Source organism: Periplaneta americana, chromosome 8 (assembly GCF_040183065.1).
Source record: "Periplaneta americana isolate PAMFEO1 chromosome 8, P.americana_PAMFEO1_priV1, whole genome shotgun sequence".
In the NCBI taxonomy this organism is placed as follows: domain Eukaryota; kingdom Metazoa; phylum Arthropoda; class Insecta; order Blattodea; family Blattidae; genus Periplaneta; species Periplaneta americana.
The window spans coordinates 123,912,558-123,934,047 of record NC_091124.1 but is presented as its reverse complement, the minus strand read 5'-3'; the positions used below and the strand labels follow the sequence as shown (position 1 = coordinate 123,934,047).

Below are 21,490 nucleotides of genomic sequence, written 5' to 3'. Positions count from 1 at the left end.
GTACGTCAATTGAGGCAGTAACATCGGGTTGCGTGACAACATCTTTAAAGAAGAATATCGACACGGAGCGAGTTAATCACTGCGAGGCACCTTTGACCGCATCCAAAACCGACTGACTCACGGTTAAGGCCGTTACGCATTACAAAGCTGCATTGCACTGCAATGTATCCACTAGGATACATCACTCAAGAGTCAGCCTAGCTCCGTGGATACGCGCCTATATTTTGAAAATCACGCAGGTTATTTCGCTCATGTATCATTTCATCCATGGAGTGTAAGAATTCACTGAGTGTCAAAGATTCAATGCCCGTCTATCACTGCAATGTTATTGATTTTACGTCACTTTTGTTTTTTTTGCTGATGATTCGCAATCGCTTACACAAATCAATGCTGAACACCATAGAGTAACCCAATTACCAATAAATTGAGGTGTAATTAATCAGCATCAAGTATACCTAATAAGTTAAATAATTTTAATTTTACGAACTGTCATTTCCATAATTGTATATTTAATTAAATTTTCAACTTTTAAATGCCATTCTTTTATAATAAAAATGAATATTGCCATTACTGTGTTGCTTCTGTCATGGATATTTAGTTACAATTGTTAATGTTAGGTGATTCTGTTCGTATTTGCAAAGAAATATGTTCATTCTTTTTTTTTTTTGCGAGACAATGTAAGTAAATCAAGCATCTTATCTATTATGTGATATTTCCTTCATTCTAATTTTATTGAAGAGTACGCGGAAAAAAGTTGAATGTCACAATGCTGTTAAGAGTGATATTAGTAGCCTATCTATTTCAATAGATTACTACAAAACGTATGTTGTTCTTATCAAATCTGGTAAAAAGGGGAATTATCAGCACGGATAATCATTCGTTCCTTGATTTTTAATAGGAACAGCTATGCATTAATATGCTGAATTACATCATTATCTCACCCTTTACAGCAATGTGACGTTCATCTTTTTTTTTCCATGTACGCTTCATTTATTTATTTACTATTCTATTCGCGAAATTATCTTATTGAATATCAATCAAGGTTTTCGAGTCCTTTAGTGAAATTAGAATTTACAGATAAGATAAACACTTGCGATATTTCCCATGGGAATATATGTTGGTACTCGTGTTTCTTAGAGTTGGCAGATTTTCCTTCGTTCCGAGAGTTATTAAATTTACAGATTTACAGCGCGCAGAGCAGAGAGGTCTCGGGTTCGATTTCCGGTGCCGGAACGAATTTTTCTCAAATTAACAGATTATCTAAATTTTGTTAAAATTATACGTTAAGCCAGTATGATTATGATAAATTTAGGTCGCTATAGCAGTATTATGTGGAATCAGAGCTGTTGTACAGTAGAGCACTCAAAACAAATACAGCGTATGCCTTGCTCAGTCATACAAAATTGCCCCTAGAATCGGTAAATTACACTAATTCAATTGTTGTTGACTTCAGAGTAAGCTATCCTATTGCAGATTCGAAAAAGACCTTATGGTGTCGAAATATTAGGGTTCTTAATCAATCAATCAATCAAACTCCTGTATCTCCTCATGAGGAGCATAGGGCATTCCCAAAGTGCCTCCATCAGACCCTATTTGTGGCCAACTGCTTCACTTCGCTCCATGTTTTCCCCTCCCTAGCGATTTCCTCCCAAACTCTTCTCTTCCATGTATTTTTTGGCCTTCCTCTTGTTCTACTACTCTGGAGGTTCCAATCCAAAGCCATTCTTTCTACTGCTCCATCTTCTTTCCCGATTGTGTGCCCTATCCAATTCCACTTTCGTCTTTTGATTTCTATTGTGATTTCTTTCTGATTTGTTATCTTCCATAATTTTGAGTTTGTAGGGGTCTCACATAAAGAAAAGAAACACTGATACTCATTTCTGTTGGAAGCTGATTGAACGTCAGGTCGTAGTGCGGCTGGAGGGATTAGATAAACGGAAAAAAAATCCATGGAAATCGAACCCGCAAACTTTCGGCTAGTAGTGTAGCGTTTTAATCGCGACGAAAGTTGCCGCATGCCCCAGAAATCAGTTTGTCTAGAATTCCCCAAGCACATAGGCTACATTACGTTTGTATTGGGTTAGACGACATATCAGTCGTGTTGGGAAACGATAGGATGGCGAAATGAGCGTAAAAATGAGATGTGCAGTATTGAACCTGTACTGTCTGTAATTACACACACGACTAGAGATGTGCAGTCTTGAACCTGTACCGTCTGTATTTCTACACACACGACTAGAGATGTGCAGTCTTGAACCTGTACCGTCTGTACTTCTACACACACGATTAGAGATGTGCATTCTTGAACCTGTACCGTCTGTATTTCTACACACACGACTAGAGATGTGCAGTCTTGACCTGTACCGTCTGCACTTCTACACACACGACTAGAGATGTGCAGTCTTGAACCTGTACCGTCTGTATTTCTACACACACGACTAGAGATGTGCAGTCTTGAACCTGTACCGTCTGCACTTCTACACACACGACTAGAGATGTGCAGTCTTGAACCTGTACCGTCTGTATCTCTACACACACGACTAGAGATGTGCAGTCTTGAACCTGTACCGTCTGTATTTCTAGACACACGACTAGAGATGTGCAGTCTTGAACCTGTACCGTCTGTATTTCTACACACACGACTAGAGATGTGCAGTCTTGAACCTGTACCGTCTGTATTTCTACACACACGACTAGAGATGTGCAATCTTGAACCTGTACCGTCTGTATTTCTACACACACGACTAGAGATGTGCAGTCTTGAACCTGTACCGTCTGTATTTCTACACACACGACTAGAGATGTGCAGTCTTGAACCTGTACCGTCTGTATTTCTACACACACGACTAGAGATGTGCAATCTTGAACCTATACCGTCTGTATTTCTACACACACGACTAGAGATGTGCAGTCTTGAACCTGTACCGTCTGTATTTCTACACACACAACTAGAGATGTGCAATCTTGAACCTGTACCGTCTGTATTTCTACACACACGACCAGAGATGTGCAATCTTGAACCTGTACCGTCTGTATTTCTAGACACACGACTAGAGATGTGCAGTCTTGACCCTGTACCGTCTGTATTTCTACACACACGACTAGAGATGTGCAGTCTTGAAACTGTACCGTCTGTATTTCTACACACACAACTAGAGATGTGCAATCTTGAACCTGTACCGTCTATATTTCTACACACACGACTAGAGATGTGCAATCTTGAACCTGTACCGTCTGTATTTCTACACACACGACTAGAGATGTGCAGTCTTGAACCTGTACCGTCTGTATTTCTACACACACAACTAGAGATGTGCAGTCTTGAACCTGTACCATCTGTATTTCTACACGCACGACTAGAGATGTGCAGTCTTGAACGTGTACCGTCTGTATATCTACACACACGACTTGAGATGTGCAGTCTTGAACCTGTACAGTCTGTATTTCTACACACACGACTTGAGATGTGCAGTCTTGAACCTGTACCGTCTGCACTTCTACACACACGACTAGAGATGTGCAGTCTTGAACCTGTACCGTCTGCACTTCTACACACACGACTTGAGATGTGCAGTCTTGAACCTTTACCGTCTGTAATTCTACAAACACGACTAGAGATGTGCAATCTTGAACCTGTACCGTCTGCACTTCTACACACACGACTAGAGATGTGCAGTCTTGAACCTGTACCGTCTGCACTTCTACACACATGACTAGAGATGTGCAATCTTGAACCTGTACCATTTGTAATTCTACACACGCGACTAGAGAAGTGCAGTCTTGAACCTGTACCGTCTGTATTTCTACACACACGACTAGAGATGTGCAGTCTTCAACCTGTACCATCTTTACTTCTACACACAAGACTAGAGATGTGCAGTCTTGAATCTGTACCGTCTGTACTTCTACACACAAGACTAGAGATGTGCAGTCTTGAACCTGTACCGTCTGTACTTCTACACACACGACTAGAGATGTGTAGTCTTGAACCTGTACCGTCTGCATTTCTACACACACGACTAGAGATTTGCAGTCTTGAACCTGTAAGGTCTGTACTTCTACACACACGACTAGAGATGTGCAGTCTTGAACCTTTACCGTCTGTAATTCTACACACACGACTAGAGATGTGCAGTCTTGAACCTGTACCACCTGTACTTCTACACACACGACTAGAGATGTGTAGTCTTGAAACTGTACCGTCTGTTGCCTACTTCTATACACTCAAGTAGAGGACTTGTTATTTGAGACTGGCACCAACCACGCAGGAATGGAACAACAACATGATCTCTAACGGGGGACTATTTTCCGACCGTGTGCGTTAGATTGAAGTGTGAAATATTTGTACTTAAACTCGTACTGACATAATTTCTCCCAGGTCATGGTGAATTTGAGTTCAAGCTTACTATCTAGGTTCAAAATACATAGAGAAGACAAATGTAAGTTTCAAGAGGAATAGGAAACAGTGTGGCATATCGTGTGTGAATGTCCGCTATTGTGGCAATAGACAAACTTACTTTTAGTTAGTTTACTGTTTTCCTATGATAATTATAATAATGTGCAACACAAACTGTAAGTTCTTTTCTAAATAAGTTTCAGAGTATGCAATGAGACAAACCCTCCTATGTGTACACAAAGGAGAACTTTTACGGAATAACGGGCAGCATAGAATGAGGAGTTACATTGTCAATTATTGCTTTAGGGACACTAAAAAATATGAAGTCTATGAAGTGGTTACCCGCACTTCTGTCATCTAAAGGAGCCGAAATTATGGTCATCGAAATAAAAAAAAAATAAGGATTACATTTTAGATCCCACAATACGTTTTGAAAAGTCTCTAAATCAAATTTTACAAGATAATTAATACAAGAAGCAAAACTGTGAACCATGTTGTAATTATATGAAGAATAATTGAGTGGCTCAATACCAGAGTTGCCTAAATCACAATTACACTCAAGAAAGTTATTGAAGTCTAAACTCTGACCTCCATTTTTAAAACTATATGCTCTCAATTGGAAACTCTCCAGCGCCTGGTAGAAGAGTTGCCTAAACCACAAATTTTTTAGCCGCAGATTTCTGCCTAAAATGGCTATAAATTACAATTTATATGTGTGACAAAGTTGTTGTACTAGATACATATTAGATTAGAGTAATTTATAAATAATTTCCAATTGAGAGCATATAGTTTTAGAAATGGAGGTCTGAGTTTAGACTTCAATAACTTTTTTGAATGTAATTGTGGTTTAGGCAACTCTGGCATTGAGCCACTCAATTTTTCTTCATATAATTACAACATGGTTCACAGTTTTGCTTCTTGTCTTTATTAACTTGTAAAATTTGATTTAGAGACTTTTCAAAACGTATTGTGGGATCTAAAATGTAATCCTTATTTTTTTCTATTTCGATGATCATAATGTCGGCTCCTTTAGATGACAGAAGTGTGGGTCACCTCTTCATAGACTTCATATTTTTTAGTGTCCCTAAAGCAATAATTGGCAATGTAACTCCTCATTCTATGGTGCCCGTTATTCCGTAAAAGTTCTCCTTTGAGTACACAAAGGAGGGTTTCTGTCTCATTGCATACTCTGAAACTTATTAGGAAATAACTTACAGTTTGTGTTACACATCATTATAATTACCATAGGAAAACAGTAAACTAACTAAAAGTAAGTTTGTCTATTGCCACAATAGTGTACATTCACACACGATATGCCTCACTGTTTCCTATTCCTCTTCAAACTTACATTTGTCTTCTCTATATATATTTTGAACCTAGATAGTAAGATAGTACTCAAATTCACCGTGACCTGAGAGAAATTATGTCAGTACAAGTTTAAGTACAAATATTTCTATCAAACAGCGTGCAAGACACTGAAGTCTGACCCGGATGGAACCATGTAACGGCGCTCCAAAAGTGCCCCAGTCTCATGGCCGGTTTCACTAAGCTTCTTTAAATCAGCACAAACAACTTGTCAACAAATGGATCGTTTAATTTTAACGGGCTCTTTAAAAGTTGACGGTTTCACCAAGCCTCGTATTTTTTAAAATTAACAGGCGTTTACTAACGAGGGGATTTTGTACATGTATCTTGCATGTGTTGTTTTTCATACGACCATGGCTTCGAAATCACGAATTTCATTGGTTACATATGATCATGGCTGACTTTGTTTGGCATGAGGAAACAATCATAAGCAAACGGGTAAGAGGCAATAATTTTAAGAACATCTTCCTAAATACGGTATGTTGTCATACCGCAATTAAAAAAAAAAGACAGATGCTTCCAAATGTAAATAAGAGGAATGTAGAGCAGTTAAATTGTAACTTCTAAAGGAAATCTATGAAAATTTAGCGGACTATAAGGCCGACAGCTTCAAACTGATGGCACAATTAATTATATACAAAGCATTCTAAGCAGTTATATTAGGCCTACATTTAGGACGGGAAATCGCTCTTCCATAAATTGCATACTACTTTTCTACTGTATTTCATGCAGATTTATGTAGTACCCTGTAACAATTTTGCCATGCTTGTGTGGCAGGATTCAGGAGAGGTGTCATTAAATTGGATTTTAAGGGGTATCCTTTGTCTCCTAAAAGAAAATTTCTTTGCACCCTTTTCATTTAAAAGGCATCCTCCTTTGGAATGTTGTACTAACCGTGTAGACCGTAGCATTTCTTAAACCGGGAAGAATCTGTTGCAGAGGCGGTAAGTGGGTGATTCCTATCTGTCGTATTCTAACCTATTACAATTTCAATAAACTAGCGCTGAGGTAGTTCTGCTGGTTTCAGAAGTGAAAGTCGTTGAATTTATAAGTGATTTTTTGTGATAATGCAGTTGATCGTATAAGCAAGGCATAACAAAAACCTAAACTAATCAAACGTAACCTGTCACAGATTCGTATGTGTAAGGTGTATAAGCAAAGTACGAAGGAAACTACCTCAGCGCTAGTTTAGCCACAGTTTTTCTATGCGGAGCTTTACATAGGCCTATGCAATTGTTTGAATATTGAATGAAAAACAGGATCTTCTATTGCAGAATCTGTTGGCTATATTACTGCCAGAATATACGATTGGGACATGTACACAATCTATGTTGTCTGTGACAACAGAAAATTTAGCTATAAGCTTATTAGGCCTATAGAAATAATGACTATTGTAATGTTGATGTACGTCTGATATTTTATTCACATATCTAGACAATACAGCTTCTGATACCCCGTTCATATCATCAATTATTATTTCAAAACTTCCCGCAACGTTATCTTAAAGCGAGAAGAATCTGTTGAAGAGGCGTTAAGTGGGTGATTTCTATCTGTCGTATTCTAACCTATACAGTATACCGGTATTCAGTTTCTTCTAGAATCATTCTTACTACTTATTTCCTTAATGTGTAGCTTTCGTGGAATTCTTTATTACTTAAATCTTCAAAATGATTATTCCGAGTGTTATTACAACATATAAGTTAGTCGTTATGTTTAAGTTCTAAATAAAGAACTTCATCACCGAATAATTACGTCCGCCATGTTGTTGACTTCTTAACGCATCGTCACTGTTTTAACGCGATGAATAGGTCCTAATAAATTAACGATGAATTTAAAGATGCGTTAGCAATAATGATACTTGGTGAAACACAAAAACTGACTAACGTGTCATTAAATTATTTAACGAGACGTTATAATGATAATAAAGGTTGGTGAAACCGGCCATCAGTCTAATAATTACCTATTCATTCATTCAGTGCTCTGCCCAAGGAAGGTCTTTCACTGTAAACTCAGCTTCCTCCAATCTTACCTATTTTCTGTCTTCCTCTTTGTCTCCTCATACGATCCATATATCTTAATGTCGTCTCTCATCTGATATCCTCTTCTGCCCCGAACTCTCCTCCCTTTCACCATTCCTTCCAGTGCATCCTTCAGTAGGCAGTTTCTTCTCAGCCAGTGACCCAACCAATTCCTTTTCCTCTTTCTGATCAGTTTCAGCATTATTCTTTCTTCACTCACACTTCCAACACAGATTCATTTCTTATTCTGTCTGTCCACTTCACACGTTCCATTCTTCTCCATATCCACATTTCAATGCTTCTATTCGTTTCTCTTCACTTCGTCGTAATGTCCATGTTTCTGGCACATACAATGCCACACTCCATACAAGCACTTTACTAGTCTCTTCCTTAGTTCTTTTTTCCAGAGGTTCGCAGAAGATGCTCCTTTTTCTATTAAAAGCTTCTTTGGCCATTGCTAACCTCCTTTTGACTTCCTGGCAGCGGATCATGTTACTGGTTATAGTACACCCCAAGTATTTGAAGCTATCCACTTGCTGTACTACCTCATTTAGAATTCGCAAGTTTATCTTCTTTACTTTTCTTCCTATGACCATGGTGGTTGTCGTATTTGTATTTATTTTCATTCCATACTGCTCACAGCTGTCATTAGGTCCAGTAGCATATCCTTTAGTATTATTTCCTCTTCTGCTAACAACGCCATATCTTCAACAAATCCTACGTATTTTATTCTTCTTCCTCCTACTACTATAATTGCATTGTATATTTACATATTTTGAACATTTTTAATACATATAAATCCTAGTTCTAATAATTACATCTGTCGTTTAAAGCCAAATCGTAATTGATAGGTCTGAACCAGCAGATGTCGTATTATCCAAACAGACTTGTATACTGCCCTGGACAAGACGTAATGACTAGCACGACTGTCCGGCGGCTGATATATCATCTTACGGTGTCCGGTCATCTGCAAAAACAATCATTAATCACGTAAACCACATTCCATTCGTTACTGACTAGAAGCACAAATAGGGAAACCTTCCCTCTCCTTTAATACTTGATCACATCAAGACCGAATTACTTATTAACGGATAACTCCATTAATCACAAAGTCCGAAGACTTCTGTGTTTCTTGATGTGGCATCGGCGGTCAAAACATTCAATCGATATGGAAGAGTCGATTCGAAAAGGTATAAAAGTTAGATGTGATCACACACTAAGTGCATTTCGCTAAGTCCGAGAGCAGCTAGACGGTCGATCAGAGAAGATTCGACGAGACATATGCTTACATAAATATAGCTGCCACTAATAAAGGTGTTACTATAATATGTTAGCAAAGATTTATACAATTTTCTCGCTTGAACATTTTATATTTTAAAATTTTATGTAACGTTAGCTTTTGTAACTCCAATAATATTTCTTTGAATTCAGTTTGTAACTTAATTATCAAAAAGTTTAAATGGATTTGACTTAGATTGATCTAACTTATTGTTCGCAATCCTTGAACAATACTTGCTTTTAGCTGAATATCCTGACAAGTGTTACTAGAACGCACCTTTAGTTCGCTTGCTATTAACGTACAAGTGCAAGACTGGATAGTCAGCAAACAAACTTATTATATCAAAAGATCGTATTTGCTCCCGTAATTTGCGCACTTTTTAATCCATTTTGGCTGTTTGAAAAATTGGGGTGCGTAAAATATGCGAATTTTTAAAATTAGAGTTCTTGATCTGGATTTTATTCAAGCATATAGTAATTAAGAATACAGTAATTTGTCACCTAAGACTACTGGTAATCTTGAATTATGATTAATAATTAAATTGGATATATGACAATCATAATGAATGCAAAGTACATAAACGTAGCATTCTCAATAGGTAGTATTTAACTGAGCACATTGTTTATAGGCCTATAGATGGTTGAGCGATGCATTCATGTTGCGGTGACAATTGCACGATACCTGTTAAACAGTAAAACTTTTAACAATCACTGCTCTTAGGGGTAATTTATGACAAGGATCAATGTTGAAGTAACGTTATTTAGGGTTTCTTTGTGAAGCTGGTAGTTGAGTTTGGTACTGGTCAATGAACAATTCCGTGGAATGCAAATATAGGCAATGGAATTTAGGGAAGGAAAATTCATACTATACTGAAGAAAAAAAACTGTACGTACTACGCGACCAAAATGGGAACCGTTTTGTTTGTTGGCGCTGTGATTCGCTTCACAACACAGGCCGTGTTGTAAAGTCCACATCAGATGCAAAATGAAGCACAAGCTGAACTGCGCTCTTGTTTCATTATTAACACGCTTTATATATTATATATATATATATATATATAGTTAACTTTATTGTTTAGTTTTAATTTATCATATGCTTACACACATAGGAATTTACTCAGAAAACATAACACAACATCGGTGTTCGTAAAGGAGGGAACATGAATCGAAAGTAACGTAAATTGAAGTAGGTACTGTATTTTATACAATATTGCATTTGATATAGGCTACGTTTCGTACCTTAGCAGTTTAAAGTGGACGGACTCCATACATCACATATGAGGAAAACCATCACGACCACCAGCATGGGCTACTATAAGTCGTTGACCTGCACTGCTATTTGTATAAACTCCTGACACGTTTACATCTTACCAACATTTGTGGACAGTGTAATGGGTATGGAACCATATTTCGTCCAGGTAAATAACGGGATATTATATCAGAGCGTTCCATTAGATATTTTCTTTTATCTTTATATTTTTTTAATGTAAACCCCATGGATGGTATGAGTTTTCCTAAAGTTTCCTTGCATCCTTTAAAACCTATCTTTCTCTTACAAAATTTATGCAACTTTCCTAATGTTGGAAGCTCTTTGTAGAGACTATAATTTATGAACTTCTCTTCTTATGATACATTTGTCCATGTCGTCCAATTCAACCTTATTTGCAGGAGGTCGTAGAACTTTGTTTGTGTCGATATTTCTACACCTTTGTTCTCACATTCTTTACCTTCCTTTCTAATCCTTATTGTTTCCTTATTTATCTTCACAATAGCTGCAGTACGCTCTGCTGCCTTCGATAGAGGTAGGAATAAACCAGTTGTCTTTTCTTCATCACAAAACTTTATGGCATTATAAATAACGCTCCGCGTTTAGCTACGAAACGCACATCGTCCTACAGGCGACACTGCGACCAGATTGAAACGCTAGGTATTGGTAAACATACGCAGCGAGCACGGAGTTCCTCATTCTGCCACGACGGGTCTTACCTTGGTCGCGTAGTAAAATGTGTGCGGAAAATACACGGAGCAAAATTAAAGTTCAAAATAATCCTTCAAACATTAAGGTGCGTAAAATACGCGGTGGCGCAAAGTACACAAGCAAATACGGTAGCCTCCATAGTTCAAACGGGAGGATAAGGAAAGAGTTAGCGACTCATATAAAGAGCAAATTGCCAGAAAGTGCATTGATGTTGATCGAATAAAATAAATAATTAAGGCAAAACAAGAAAACCATGGAAAACGAAATACATACATACATACATACATACATACATACATACATACATACATACATACATACATACATGCATGCATGCATACAATTATTATCATGTGATCTTCTTGAATGATCTCTGTAGATTAATAAGAACATTAATTAATATTACAGTGTTATTGTCTCAATATGGTTCTTGTAGTTTGTGAAGAACTTAAAGTAAAGAATGACTCAATCGCAAGTATTTTCCTACGAGTTTAGTTCAATGTTTGTATTTTCTACTTCGCAGCAATAAGAATATTATGTGTGAGGTCTGGGTTCTACCTTCGTTCCATGAATGGAACTGCGCTCACTCAATGTCATAATAAACTCGATCCATTTCCGATAACGCATTAAACCTAACTTCTTCCTCCCTGCTCTATGATGGGTCCGTTCAGGCGTGATTGGGTTATTTGAATGCAATCTTGTACAGCAACGGAATTTACTCGTCCATAATTGACTTTCAGGGCAATTCCATCAACGATGGGAAAAGTTTTCCTTAGGTAGCATAATGTGACTTTGGGATAGTGTGCGTCTGGTTTCATTCTCGACAATCCATCTTCGTCACCAAATTTCACATTCAAACAAGAGAAAGTATACACTGCAGTTCATATTTTTTCTTCAGTTGAATGTTTAGATTAATGTTAAGTATAGTCAAGGAAACATAAGTGTTCGCCGTTTTCTTTGAATTGAGCGCCAAACAGTAGAGTTGCCGTATAAATTCAACATGCATGTAAAGCACATTAATACAATTAAAATTAATCCTAAAGTGATATATAAGAACTTGCATCGTTGTACGTTAAAATATTTGTTGATTGAAAAATGGATCTTGCTAATTAACTACACCGTTATACTCGTGTAATCCGTACCTACTTGAGATCTGATGGTAGCGCGTTAGCGTACCAAGAAAATGTTCGATCCCCGACCATGACTATTAGGTATTATTATTATTATTATTATTATTATTATTATTATATAAATACAAGGCAATTAATAAATAAATTACGAAAATTGAAAACCACAAAATTCACGAAATTATTATCACTTGACATAACCAATTTATATACAAATATACCCATGAAAGAAAGTTTAGATATCATATCCTCTAAATTAAGTGAACTCCAATTAGATAATAACACAATCCAACAAGTAATAAACTTACTACAAATTTCATTAAAACAAAATTACTTCAAATTTCAAAGTAAGTTTTACGCCCAACCAACAGGCTTGGCAATGGGAGATCCCCTATCGGGTTTCCTAGCTAATATATTTTTACAACATATTCAAAAAGAACATATCAATAATCTAAGCAATAAATTTCATTTCGTCACATATAACAGATATATTGATGACACTTTGATTATCTACGAGGATAGCATTAATCAGGATACATTGATACTAGAAGAATTTAATAACCTACATCAAAATTTGAAATTCACTTTGGAAACAAGTATTAACAATACCATAAATTTCCTAGATTTCAACATTACAGTAAGACCCCTAAAATAGTCTTCAATATACATAGAAAACAAACGGCTACCACCCACTCCATTAATAACAATTTTACCCATCCCACAACACATAAAGTTAGTAAATTCAGGTACCTAATTGACCGGTTACTCACGACACCAATGAATAAGAATAATTACAAAAAAGAATTCAACTACATACAAAACCTTGCAACAGAAAATGGCTATGATAAACATTTAATTCATAAACTGCTTAAAAATAGAAAAGCCAAATTATTTAAGAATAAACAAACTACATTGGAACCAGAAAATGAAAAATCCAACAAAAAATGGCAAACCATGACTTATTTGGGAAAAATTTCAAATTAAATCAACAATTTTTTCAAAAACCAGAATATCAATATAGCCTTTAAAACCAAAAACAAGCTTCACAACATAATTCCTAACAAAACCAATAGTAATGAACCTTTCTTAAATAGTGGTATACATCAATTGCAATGCAAAAACTGCACTAAATTATACATCGGTTAAACCCGCCGTAATTTTAAAATAAGATACAAAGAACACGCCACAGATTTTAAATACAATAGAAACAAGTCGAAATATGCTCATCAACTTATTGAAGAAGCACATGAATTAAGTAACATAAAAGATACATTAAAAATTATTAAATTCATTAACAGCCCATTAATAGATACGGCAGGGCAATATTACATCGCTAGGAGTTTCAATGAAGGAAACCACCTTTTAAACGAGCAAATAGTGAACCCCAATAACCCACTATTTAATTTATTTAAATTATTTTCAAAAAATCAGAATAAATCAGTCCCACTTACTACAACATGCCCCCCCACCCCCATATTACTTCCGGTTCCGCCAGATCTTCATTAAACCAAGAACCAATGTAGCCAAGCTAACGTAGAACACACAACACGTCTAGTCATTGCACGTAAGTTACTAGCTCAATTAATAAGTACATTTGACCATCAATACATTCATATACGTTACAGCAATATTTCATGTTTACAGTGTAAAAGGCTAAGCTGAAAATCGGACGGTGACAACTATAATTTGTAACATTTCAACAACGGCAAACCGAAGGAAAACAATAGTCAGGTATCACTGTAACTTATATTACGTACCATGTTCCATATTGGTAAAGTGCTTCATCATGTGAAAGTGAACATACAAGAACCTTGGTGTAACAAAAAAGCATAAGACAGGTCAATAATAATTTTAACATTTTACATCATGTGCAATTTAATAATATTTTAACAACTGAAAAACTGAAATTGACAGAATAACGTCAAGCTAACCATAGTGTTCTACAAGATATGGACAATATAGTAGAAGACCAATTAGTTAATAGGTTTTATTGTTAGTAACAATTAGTGTTTTTAATTATTTATATAAAATAGTTTCTCATGTTATGTTCAAATAATCAAGGGTATATATTATATGTCTCACTCACACAGTCCATGTGCATCTATTGAATATGTAATTAGGCAAACTTTCATACATTTGAAAATGGCACATCAGTGCCAAAACCGTTCATGTTATAATTAATTTATATAAAACTAGATAAGCATAGACGGCTCATTTCAATTTAATATATTATTACTATTTGCTTATCGGAAAAATCATACAAAATGAAAAAAAAAATAATAAATTCAGCATATTTTGCTATTAGATCTATGCAAAAGATAGTAAATATCAATACCTTAAAATAATATACTTTGCATACTTTCACTCGGTAATGAGTTTTGGAATAATATTCTGGGGAAATTCCACAAATAGTAACAGTATATTCCTATTACAAAAAAAGAGTAATTAGAATAATAGTAGGTGCCAAATCTAAGGAATCGTGTAGGAATATTTAGAAAAAACCACAAATAATGCCCATGGCTTTTCAGTATATCTTTTCATTAATAATCTTCCTCTTATATAATCGTGAAAACTTTGTTACTAATTCAATAGTTCATAGCATAAATACACGTCAAAAAATTACTTTCATACTCCATCGGCAAGTCTATCATGTTATCAAAAAGGAGTGCGTTATATGGCAGTAACCATTTTTAATAGCCTCCCTATCGATATAAAATTGAAACTCAAAACATAAAATTGTTTAGGACCAAATTAAAGAAGTACCTAATTTCTCACGCATTCTATTCTATAGGTGTATTCATGACATTCAATAACGCTTCATGAAATTGATACTAAAAAATTTGTGTTGTACTAGTAGACTATATTGTAAATCTCTTCTGCATATATTTCATCTAGACTGTGACTAGAAATTAAGACTTTATAATAGTATTAAGTTTTTTGACTTGTTCCATATTCTAGCAGTGAAGCAATGTATGAATACCATGGAATGTTAATAAATGCAATACAATGCAATACTCCGATACGATACAACTTCGCTTTTCCTTAAGTCATCCCCCAACCACTGTCTATTTATAACGTTAATGGGCACATTACAAAAACGATAACAATGCACATCATATAAATAAATACATTACTGGACATGATACGAGTACTTACTAACAACGACGACAAAATAATGACGCATGGACAGTTGCCTACACCAGGACTGTCAGGGCATGATATCATTTATCTATCATAATATAATCTGCAGTGTCCTAAATCGACTCCTAGAGTAATTACTTACAGGGATATTAAAAGAATAGATGGTATTGCATTGAAAGAAGACGCTGCACTACTTCCATGGCGCATGATCTGAACATTACGAACTGTATACGAGAAAGTAGACCTATTCAGTATGTTAATACTTCAACTTATTCACAAACATGCACCATTAAAAGCCAAAGGACCCCAGGCCCTCGGATGACGACTGAAATACTCGCCTGATGTCCGAACGCGACTTGGCATATAGAAAATACACCCGCAAAAAACGACAAATATTTTAATTTCTTTAAACACCTCAGAAATAGACCGACTGAACTAATAAACGCTAAACTCAATTACTCTTACAAACATATAGAGCCCAACATCACACCTTCCGAGGTATGGAAAAATCTGAAGGTTATTGGACTTGGAAGGGCTAGTGAACAAGCAGACTTTCCTATACCACTTGACCACTTGAACGAACACTTTGTAAATGACCCCACAACTATTATACTTACCGTGGACTCTACCTTAGACCAGCGGTCCCCAAGGTGTGTAGCTCAGTCCCATGAAGTGTGTCGCGAAATTTTGACATTGAAAGACAAATTTAATGCTATCCAGAAAGTCTCTTTACAACGCATTTTTCTTTTATTTAGAACAAAGCCTTTGATACGGTATATTTTATTTTGAGACAGTCTTTACCTATGAAAATGAACACCTGCAACAATGCTCAATTAAATTTTTTTGCCTGACGATAATTCAAATGAAATTGAACACTGCAACAATGCTTAGTAATTCCTTTACTCTTTCCACTTAGTAATAAACAGAGTTTAGAATCGTCAGGATAAATTGACCAGTTTCTGTATATACGTGTGAGCAGGTGATTTTGAGACTATTTTTTTTTATCAAAATTGCTTTTTTTTTTTTAGATTTTATCATGAACAAATTTTTAATTCGAAAAAGACAATCTCAATGAAGTTCTGGGTTAGATGACAGCAGTGCTAATTCAAAAAATGTGAGCGAAAATTTCCTTCAGTGCTCACAAAAACGTGATGCGTTTCGTAAACATAATGATGAATATTTGTAATATGGTTTTACGTGGCGTGGAGAGGAGTATAAACAAAATCCCGAGTGTTTTATATGCGGAAATGTTTTGTCAAATCAGTCGATTGTGCCGAATAAACTAAAAAAAATATTTCTAACTACCGTTTTCAACGTCATAATTGTGTGAATCAGTATTTTCTATCATGAAAATAGTGAAATCGAAACTAAGAAACAGGCTGCTGCATCTTGAGGATGATTTACTTGTTGGTCTGTCAATCATAAGACCACGTATAGGGAAACTCTGTGCTACGCGCCATGCGCAGACTCCACATTAATTTCAATTAGTGAGTTTTCAAAAACGATAATAAAAATCTTTTATTGAACATTCAGCATGGATAGGTGGGATTTTTGATACATACCTTTTTTTTCTAATGACTAATGCCACTCAAGTTGCTGTTTTTTTTTTAGAATATTCGACTGCGTGTTAACATTGACCTACCTGTAACACTGGATGTCAGACATTACAAAGAAGTTGTTGTTAATACTTTTTCTTTCTGGCGAAACGCGCTTGAACGGCGTTCCGGCATCTTTTTCTAGCAATTTTCATCATGAAACCGAAATATGTGTGAATAACTATGTTTTTAATATAATTTTTCTTTGAATTCCGCTTAGACCTTGAAAGTCTTAGTTGGACGAAAAGGAGGTTAAAAACGACAAAATCCCAGTGCAGTGAACAGTAATCATCTCCCCGATCGCTATAAAATATTCTACACAGAGTTCCACCACCTTTTTCTCCAGAAGAAAAGCACTGGTTGTTATTGTTGTTGTTGTTGTTATTATTATTATTATTATTATTATTATTATTAAAACAAATAAGTGTGTCGCGATATAGTGAGCGTTCATTAAGGTGTGTCGTCAGTCAAAAAAGGTTGGGAACCACTGCCTTAGACGATACAACAAAACAAGACACAGTTTTGCTTGAATCAGCTCAACCCAACTCGAGACGAATTCTATAAAAGAATAAGCATCTTGTCAGCCATATCAAAAGCACTGGAAAGAATCGTACACAAACAGATTACTGACTGCATGAACGAACATAAATTATTCCATAAATATCAGTCAGTTTTCAGAGCTGGACAAAACACAAGTACTGCTCTACTTAACTAGAGACTCGCGATAAGAAAATTGAGACGCTTGAGAACAAAATCGACGATCTCGAGCAATATCAGCGTCGACAATGCTTGAGAATATTTGGCGTGGCGGAGGAAGCGACAGAGGACACTGAAAAGATCGTTATGGAGGTGGCACAACGGATCGATGTGGACGTCCAACCTCACGACATAGACAGAAGCCATCGAGTGGGCAGGCGTGACATTAGCAATAATAGGCCACGGCCTATTATTGCTAAGTTTGTGTCATACCGCAAGAGGAGTGAAATGTTTAGTAATAAGAAGAGGCTCAAAGGCAGCGGTGTGACACTGAGAGAAGATCTAACGGCAATGCGACATAACATCTTGAAGGAGGCAATTACGAAGTTCGGACTGAACAACGTGTGGACATTAGATGGAACAATCATAGTGAACATCGATGGAACCAAGAGACGTGTGACCCGCAGCTGTGAGCTCAACATGTAGACGTCGGGAGTACACGTGACACAAGATCTAGTTCTGAATTATTCCTTGCTAGATTTACTTCATCTTCTTAGACTATTAATGCTAGATTTAAGTACATTTTAAGAATTTTAAGTTTTAAATTTAATTTCAGATACTAGTCGTTGTTTCCTAAGTAACCAGCTACTTTTAGTTACTTTCTTTCTTAGTTTTTATATTGGCAATATTGACTTAGTTAACTGGAATGTTCCGACTACCCCTGATGCAAGCAATCTCTTCTCCGACTTTCCCCTCCCACTTAGCAGTTTTTTAGACCACACTGCCAACTCTAGCGACCCATTATTTTCCCCACACCCAACAACCTCGGACCTGCTGAGACGGTCATTCACAGCTCTTCCAACCTCACTAAAAATCTCTCACGTCAATAGTCAGATTCTCCTTTGTCATTTCCATGAATTTCATTCAATCTTCGCAACCCTTCAAATTAGTGTGATTTTAATAAGTGAATCCTGGCTGAAGCCAACCTTACCGTCGTCCCTTGTGAAGTTAGATGGCTACACTCTTGTTTGAAATGACAGAGTAGGCAAGGGAGGTGGAGGCGTAGCCGCTTACATTAGAAATGAACTGCAACCTAGGGTTATATGCCAGTCCGCTTCTGAATACTGCGGTCGTCCAGAATTCCTTTTTATTGAAATTCAAACTAGCGTACAGAAATGTCTGATATGTGTTATATATAAAGCCCCTAAAATCGGTTATCTCTGTGATCTTGAAAATGCTCTTATCGACACTCTACCTTGTAATGAACACGTCATTCTTATGGGTGACCTCAACACTGATCTCATTATTAATTCTACATCTGCCACACAGCTTAAAAATATGTTCCACTCTTGTAATATGTCTGTTCTCCCCCTTCAACCTACACACCATACCAGCACATCAGATACTCTTCTAGACTTAATTGTAACATCGCAGCCACAGAGAATACTGAAACATGGACAGTTACCTGTTCCTGGGTTATCTGCACATGATTTAATCTTTGCTGAATACTCATTGCAGTGCCCGAGAAAAACCTCTAAAATTTTAACGTACAGAGCCCTAAAAAATATAGATGTCACAAAGCTCACAGACGACGCCATTCAACTTCCCTGGAGTTCTATCTGGAACTTACGCACCGTAGACGAAAAAATCGACACTTTCAATTCTTTAGTATTGCAGTTGTATGATCAACACGCACCTACAAAAACAAAGCGTCTGAAGCGCTGTCATGCACCATAGCTCACCGAAACAATTCGTGATCACATGAGTAGAAGAGATGAAGCCTTTCGTAAATTTAAACGCAATAAAACTGATGAAAACTGGCAAATATACAAGCAATTTAGAAATCAAACCACACAAATGATACGTAACTCCAAACTCCGACACACCCATAGCCTAATCGAGCCGTCCGCAAATGCACGTGAACTATGGAACAACTTACGACAAATGGGGATAGGACAGAATAAGACGCCAACGGATCACATCAACATTCCTCTAGATGTACTTAATGACCATTTTACATCCGCTTCCACCTCACATCCCAATATTGATCTGAAACAACAAGCCATAGATGAACTTTCAACCGCTCCTATCCCAGACCGCGACAAATTTTATTTCACTAATGTCACTGATCTAGACGTAAAAATAGCACTACAAAGGATTAAAACTAAAGCTCAAGGCACAGATTGGACGCCTGTCAATCAGGTTTTAGAAATAGCCATAGTACGACTACTGCTCTACTCAAGATCTCTGAAGACATTCGTGAAGCTATAGACAGACGTGAAAATACTGTATTGACACTAATTGACTTCTGCCGGGCTTTAGACACTGTCGACATTGACATATTGATTTCAAAGCTAAGACAAATGCATCTTTCTGAGAGTGCAGTCAGATGGATGGATTCCTACCTTCGCGACCGCCAGCAATGTGTATATCATGATAATCGTTCTTTTCTTGGCGACACGTGAGAGCAGGTGTCCCTCAGGGGTCTGTACTAGGTCCTTTGCTTTTCACTCTATATATTAATGACATTTCTTCAGTTCTGGAGCACTGCCGATATCATTTGTATGCGGACGACCTTCAAGTATATATATACACTCTCGGCCTGATACTCTTAATGAACGTTTGTCGAGCCTCAATGACGATCTTTTGTCAATTAATAATTGGGCAAGAAAATTTGGGCTAAATATCAATCCAGATAAAACCCAAGCCATTCTCTTGGGGCAGCAAAGGCTTTTATCCTCTATTATTATGAACACCCTTCAGCCTGTCTCTCTCAACAACAAAATAATTTCTTTCAGTGCTACTGTAAAAAACCTCGGCATCTATTTCGACTCTAATATGAACTGGAATACGCAAATCAGATATATCTGTAGAAAAGTTTTCTCTACCATGCATTCTTTGAAACGCCTGAAAAATTTTCTTCCTACTAAACTAAAACAAATTCTAGTATAGACCCTTGTAATGCCTCACTTTGATATTGTGATGTTTTATATAGTGACCTAAGTGCTGAACTTTCTCAAAAACTTCAACGTGTACATAATGTCTGCGTCCGATTTATTTTCAATATCCGCCGACATGATCATATATCGGAATATTTTCTACGACTTTCCTGGCTCCGCTTGCAAGATCGACGATTAGTACATTCTCTTTGACTGCTATATCGAATTATACATGATTTCACACCCAACTACCTTGCCTCTCGGTTTACTCTCCTAGCTTCACATCATAATCGTAATACACGTTCACAGCACAATCTATTGCTATCAATACCACGTCATCAGACATCTCTGTACTCAAGTTCTTTCTCAATAGCCATGGCCCGCTCATGGAATTCGCTGCCGCTGGAAATCAGGGGTAGTCTTAGCCCCCAGTTGTTTAAAATTAGGTTGTTTAGAAATATTTTAAATGCACAGAACTAGTTTTTAGGTATAATTTTAATTTATTATTATTATTATTACTATTATTATTATTATTATTATTACTATTATTATTATTTTACACAGTCATTACTTTATTTTTCCATTAACACTAATATCTAGGTAATTGTCATTGTCTCAATGTAACACGTGCTGTGCTGATCACACTAATTGTACTATTCCTTTAGTTGTGAGATTATATTCATATGTATTAATTATTTTTTTTCTTTCTTTTAACTTAATACTTGTACACTAGAATGTATTTTTCTGTTTGTGATTATGTATTCAGTCCTTTTTTTATTACATATATATTTTTTATTATTGTTATTTCAAAGTTAATACTGATTGTGTATATGTATTCAATCTCTCTTTTCTACTTAATTATGTTTATTATTATTTTTAAGTTCATATTTGTATACCGGTATGTATTTTTTCTGTATGTGATTTGATCCTGGTTGAGTGGAAGAAAAGGCCTGATGG

At 36.3% G+C, this 21,490-nt stretch overlaps 1 protein-coding gene across 1 annotated transcript in view; it reads right to left on the bottom strand.

The window, feature by feature from the left end:
* LOC138705023 (corticotropin-releasing factor-binding protein) overlaps positions 1 to 21,490 on the bottom strand; it is a 706,376-nt gene that overhangs the window by 181,397 nt on the left and 503,489 nt on the right. The gene's annotated exons all lie outside the window — the stretch shown is intronic.